The 6000-nt window shown below is 43.9% G+C and overlaps 1 protein-coding gene across 3 annotated transcripts in view; it reads right to left on the minus strand.

The window, feature by feature from the left end:
* The window catches only part of ADAMTSL1 (ADAMTS like 1), a 684387-nt gene that overhangs the window by 677601 nt on the left and 786 nt on the right, over positions 1-6000 (minus strand). The window lies entirely within an intron of this gene.

The following is a 6000-nucleotide window of genomic DNA, read 5'->3' on the forward strand; positions in this document are numbered from 1 at the left end:
GCCTGTGCTGGAGCACACTTACTTGGAGGGGCCAAGGGGAGATTCATGTGAAGTTCTGCCACACACAGTAGCTACAAGGTGATGAAACCTGCTCAGTCACTCTGTGCCAATGCTGCATGAGCAGCCTGGCCAACATTAGGAGCTGTGAGGGGCTGGCACTTATTTAGGAAGGACAGAATCTTCTCAGTGTTTAGCAGCTAAAATCTCAGAAGTCTCTGCTAGGCATATACAAATAGAGCTTTTTCAAAGATTTAGAGCTTGTCTACACAACAAAATTAAGTCGACAAGTTGATGTACAGCCGCCACAACAATTAAAGAGGTGGTTGATGTCCACACGTGCTCCTTCTATCAGCTGTGCACATCCTCACCAGGAGGACTTCCATTGACTGAAGTGGGGCACTGACAGCTGGAGCCCAGCAGCCCTGGGGCTGACAGCCTCAGGCATGTCAGCCAGGCATGGGGCTTACAGCTGAGCCTCCTCTTCCCCCACCCCAGCACCGACAGCCCAAGCGCCCAAACCCACCCCAGGGCTGACAGCTCAAGCTGTAAGCTGAGAGAGCCCTGTGCCCAGCTGACTGTTCACGCTTTGAGCACTGGGGCCAGGTGGGGGCCCAGTTGTGAGCCCACATCTGGTTGACTACTCAGGCTGTCATTACCGGGGCAGTGAGGGGAGGACTCCAGCTGTCAGCTCCACTTGTAGATGCTGCATTAGTTAAATTGGCTGTTGGCTGCCATCTGCACCGACATTGCATTGCCCTAACTACATTGACCTCAGTGCTACCCCTCTCATGGAGGCGGAGTTACAATGTCGGTGTAACGGGCCACTTACTTCAGCGGAAGTAGCATTGTAACCTACGGACATAATAAATTGGATGTAAGTTACTTTATGACTGCCTAACTCTGTAGTTTAGACCAAGCCTTATACTTTGATCAAATTTGGGTGGATTTTCACAGAAATGCCAAAAGGCACATCCCTGCCAAATTTCAAGGCCTTGCTCCACAGCATGGGAGTGTTAGAGAGTCTCAAAGAAGAGAGTCACCAGAATTTTTTTTTTAAGTGACAAGCTAATTTATTTCTTCTTAACCTCATTCTCTGAAATAGCTCCATTGTTTTGGCTGAAACTTTCAGATAATCAGCCCGAGGCAGACATCCCTTATGGAAATTTTCAGCTCAGTTTAAGTTTAGCAAAATTATAAGCAACAGAAAACAGTCTCATAGTGGAAACCATCAGGAAACCTTAACAGATAGTGCTACTAGCTCTGCATACATTAATGGATGTTGCAGCAAAGAAAATATTCTCCTATGCAGCTCACACCGTCATCGCACAGTATACCAAGATCCAAATCTAGGATACAGTAAAGCTCAAAAAGAAAGGTTATCTATTAAAGATGACAAACATCTAATAAGATTGTAAGCTTTTCAGAGCAGGCAGCATCTTTTTGTGTGTTTGCACACCACCTTGCGTAACAGAACCTTGATCCAGAATGCAAGGTACTATCATAATTCACACAATACATGTACATTAGATTAGGTTGATAGATATTAATGATTTCTGAGGCTATGTTGCTTGTAATAAAGATTAAAAAAATCAAGAGGGATGTTTTGATATCAAAGTGCTGGTTGACTAGATAATTTAAGTTAATCTCATAGGATTCTGTCTCCAAGTCATTTTTGGAGATAAAAATTGTCGTTACAACATCCTATATGTTTTAAGGCCGAAATAGTTTGATCTTTCAACCTAACACCCTAATTGTAACGTGAACGTAGTCTTCAAAACATATGGATTGCAAAAGTATCTCTATTGACAGTGAATTACCCTATTTAAAATTGAACTTAGTTTTTAATTAGGTCATTTTTCTGTGTAGTGAAATACAAAACAATATGTCCTTGGAGTAGACTAGCATGAAGTAAATATAGCATGGAAGAGAAGGCAAAGCTAGATGTAACCTTCTGCAGCTTTCAATGGGTAATGTTATTGTACTACAAACATGTATAGTAAAAGGATGTCCTTCACTCCCAAGAATAGCTTCCTATGCCACTTATTAATATTTTATAATAGTGCCTAGATGCCCCAAGAAGGATCAGTATATTGTGCACATTCAGCATCTAGTACAAAGCGAGATGCAGTCCTTGCAAAGAGTTTACGATTTAAATGCACAACACAGAGAGGGGAAACAAAGTATAAAGAGGGGCATAGAGATAAACGGCTTGCCCAAAATCACATAGGAAGCCAACAAAAATGACTATGGGTATAGAATGGCTTCTGTATGAGGCAACATTAATAAGACTGGGACTTTTCAGCTTGGAAAAGAGGCGACTAAGGGGGGATATGACAGAAGTCTATAAAATCGTGAGTGGCGTGGAGAAAGTGAATAAGGAAGTATTATTTACTCCTCCTCATAATATAAGAACAAGGAGCCACCAAATGAAATTAAGAGGTAGCAGGTTTAAAACAAACGCAAAAAAGTATTTTTTTCACGCAACCCACTGTCAACCTCTGGGACTCCTTACCAGAGGGTGTTCTGAAGGCCAATACTATAACTGAGTTCAGAAGGGAGCTAGATAGATTCACGGAAGATAGGTCCATTAATGGCTATTAGCCAGGATGGAGAGGAATGGTATCCCTAAGCCTGTTTGCCAGAAGCTGGGATTGGGTGACAGGGCATGGATCACTTGATGATAACCTGTCTGTTCATTCCCTCTGGGGCACCTGGCATTGGCCACTGTCAGAAGACAGGATACTGGGCTAGATGAACCTTTGGTCTGACCCAGTATGATTGTTCTTATGTTGCAAAGCCAGGAACTGAATCCAGATCTTGAATTCAGCACCATCACTGTAATATTCTGACGAAGTTAAAGAGTCAGAAATCTGCTTTATTTTCTGTTACCTGACACTTCTAGCCTTCATAATTCCTCAGGGAATTTTATTAAACACAATAAACAGTTCAATTTTATTTTCAAATCAAAGTGGGGCAACAGAGGGCTTTGAGTGTTATCTTTTACCATAAGATATTTTAATGCCATTTAAACCCTTAGTTCATAGTCAATATAGCATTTAATGCAGAAAAACCCAAATATTAATATGTACATTTTTATGCCATTCCAAGAAACTGTAAACTCTTCAAGGCAGGGGCCATCTTTTAATTATTTTATTAATAATTTATATTAATTTTATTATTTTTATTATTTAATTGTGTGTGTGTGTGTGTGTGTGTGTGTGTGTGTGTGTGTTCTGTGCCTAGCACAATGAGGCCCTGATCCTCACCTGGGAACTCTTACTAGCACTTTACAAAGAAACAGGAATGATGTGCTGGGTAGCCCCAAGAGAAGTTGTTCACCAATCCAAACCCTCTAAATGTAAATTGAAGGCAACCATACAGTGAAGAGGCAATGCCAAATTCCACTACTTCAATTGTTACATTGAGAATCTAAATGAATTTCAATTTAGAGTTAAATATTCAACATAAGAGCCAAAGAAAACTTCACTGCATTTCTGATGCAGCTCTAACCCAGCCCCTCTGTGCCCTATATAGCTACTCCACGAACTCTGAGACATAATTGGAATAATTTGAAAAAAAATCCTTATACAAAAAAGCAAGGAGTTACTTTGAGCTCCCCCTACCCCAAAGAAAAGTTGCTTTGGAAGCAGAATAAGTGGAGACCCAGATAAACAGTGGGAGCAGGTGTGCAGAGACAGGATAAGCAATGACAGAACCCAGCGCCAAGAGGCCGATCTGATTGGTCTAGGGGCAGGGCTGAAAAGGTAGATAAGGAAAGGGTAGGCAGGAGTTCCACCAGGGAATCCAGGCTAATGTGGCTTTAATAACCTGTAAAATAAGGTGCAGGGCTTGTTTTGAGAGACAAAGTAAGTCTCTTCCAGCATCAGTTTCCATATCATGGTGCAATCTGAAAACATTTACCTAAGGAGGCTAATATGCAAGCTCTGTAAGTATACCAATACTATAAGAGTAGTATTTTGCCCAACTGTACTTTGGTGATGCACTTATGAGCCAGTCCAGAGAGGATCATACTTCTAACATCAAAACTTCAGTTATTTTGTTTGTGACACTGTTTTCTTCACAGACCTCTCAGTGTTATTTCTGAAGCCTGGGAAATTAACCTATACCTAAAAAACACAATGATCAAAGACATACACAAACAGCTGAAAATGATTTCATTAACTGTTTGTCCCAAGAGCACTGAATGGGGATCCCCTGTCTTATTTCCCTGACTGCACTCCCTGAAGTAAAAGCTCCGCAACAGTGAATCCATGACTAAGCAAAGTAAATTACTTTGCAGAGCATGAAAGTGGGTGTAAATTACACTCATGAGAAACCCATTGACACAGCCTACTTCAGCACACTGCTCTCAGAAAATGAAATATTCATTTGAAAACACAGAAAGGATACTATCAAAGTTATTCTATTTCTTGGAAACATTTCCTCCCCACAAGAGGATAAAAACCTGCACTCCTGACATTCAGCAAAGCTTAATAGTACATAACTTTTATTATAAAGACCCTCCCATCCTCCCTTCCTGAGAGTTATAAAACTAACCTCAGTTTGAGTTTCCAAGACTTTTGCTGGGAAAGTATGACTGTAATACAGGGCCATTTATAAAAAGGGATGCACAAAAGCAGCCATCACTGATGTTAGCATTAGAGCATCTGGCTATAGATCAGGAAGGGTGGGGATAAGCCTGCAGAGCATAGTGGTCAGTTTTGGACACACAAGTTTGTAAGAACTGACTATTATTTCTTCTCTGTATTTTGATGGAGGCCCTTTTGAGGACTGGAGAATCCATTGCGGCACCATACCTAGAATTTAAGGTATTATACAGGTTCTTGTATCACCTTTATCCAAGCAGTATCCACTACCCTTCGGCAGTGCATCAATCATCCTTACTACTATTGGCAACAGGTGGCTCATTTGCTCTCCCCATTGGGAGACCTGTGTTTACAGTCTAGAGTCTGTTTTGACAGAGTTTCTTGGTTTTCTTAAAGAAGATACACAACATATCAGCAAAATGTTACCTATACAAATACAAAACTAATTAGCTGCACGCTCACCTTTACTGCTGCTATTAGTTTCCCCAAAACTATCCGCTCCCTGCCTGACCAGAGCAATCTGCTCCGCTGCTGTTAACCCAGAGGCCTTTCTGCCTGCCTCCCCACAACAACAGCTCCCCTCTTTTACAGAATGAGCAAAGACCTGACGACATCACACTCACCAGTATGCAAGTTTCCAAACCAACAGTGCCTTGGGTGACCAGATGTTCCGATTTTATACGGACAGTCCCGATTTCAGGGGCTTTTTCTTATGTAGGGTCCTATTACCCCCCACTCTCTGTCCTGATTTTTCACATTTGCTGTCTGGTCCCCCTAGCACTGGCACTTCTAAAAAAGTCTCTGTAGGTGTCCCACTTACCTGCTGCTACAGGTGTTCTAGCAGCAGCCAGGAAGTGTGTCTGCCACCCAGGTGAGGGAGAAGCTCCTGCACTGCATGGTACATTTGAAGAAGATGGGCCACTTGGTGAAAGGTGTGCTGTTCCTACTGTCCTGCCTCGGGAGGAGGGCACCTGCCCCAGGTGGTGTAGGCCTCCCTGATCTTATTCAAAGCTGAGAGACACAGCCTGACCCGGATCTAGCTGGCCCCCCACTACTACAGGTCTGCTGCATGCAGAGTTGTGACCCTGTCCCCAGGAGATGTGCGGGCCCCCGCCCCACGCGGTGCCCCCAAAAGTAAGGAGTCGCCACTGGGGCCATGTGTGAGGAGAGTGAGGACCCCCAACCCGGCTCCTCCCTCCGCCCCATCCCAGCTGCTCCCGCTGCAGCAGCCAAGAGGCGCCGGCTACCAGCACTCCTGCCAAGCCCCGAAACCTGCCGGGATGGCAGCCGGCAGCGCCGGGGAACAGCCGGGTGGGCAGGAGCAGCAGCCGCCGCTCAGCGCCGAATGCCGCCCGCCTGCGAGAGCCGCCCCGGCCTGCGCCAAGCGCAAGCG

This window comes from Chelonoidis abingdonii, chromosome 6, assembly GCF_003597395.2.
Source record: "Chelonoidis abingdonii isolate Lonesome George chromosome 6, CheloAbing_2.0, whole genome shotgun sequence".
NCBI lineage: Eukaryota > Metazoa > Chordata > Testudines > Testudinidae > Chelonoidis > Chelonoidis abingdonii.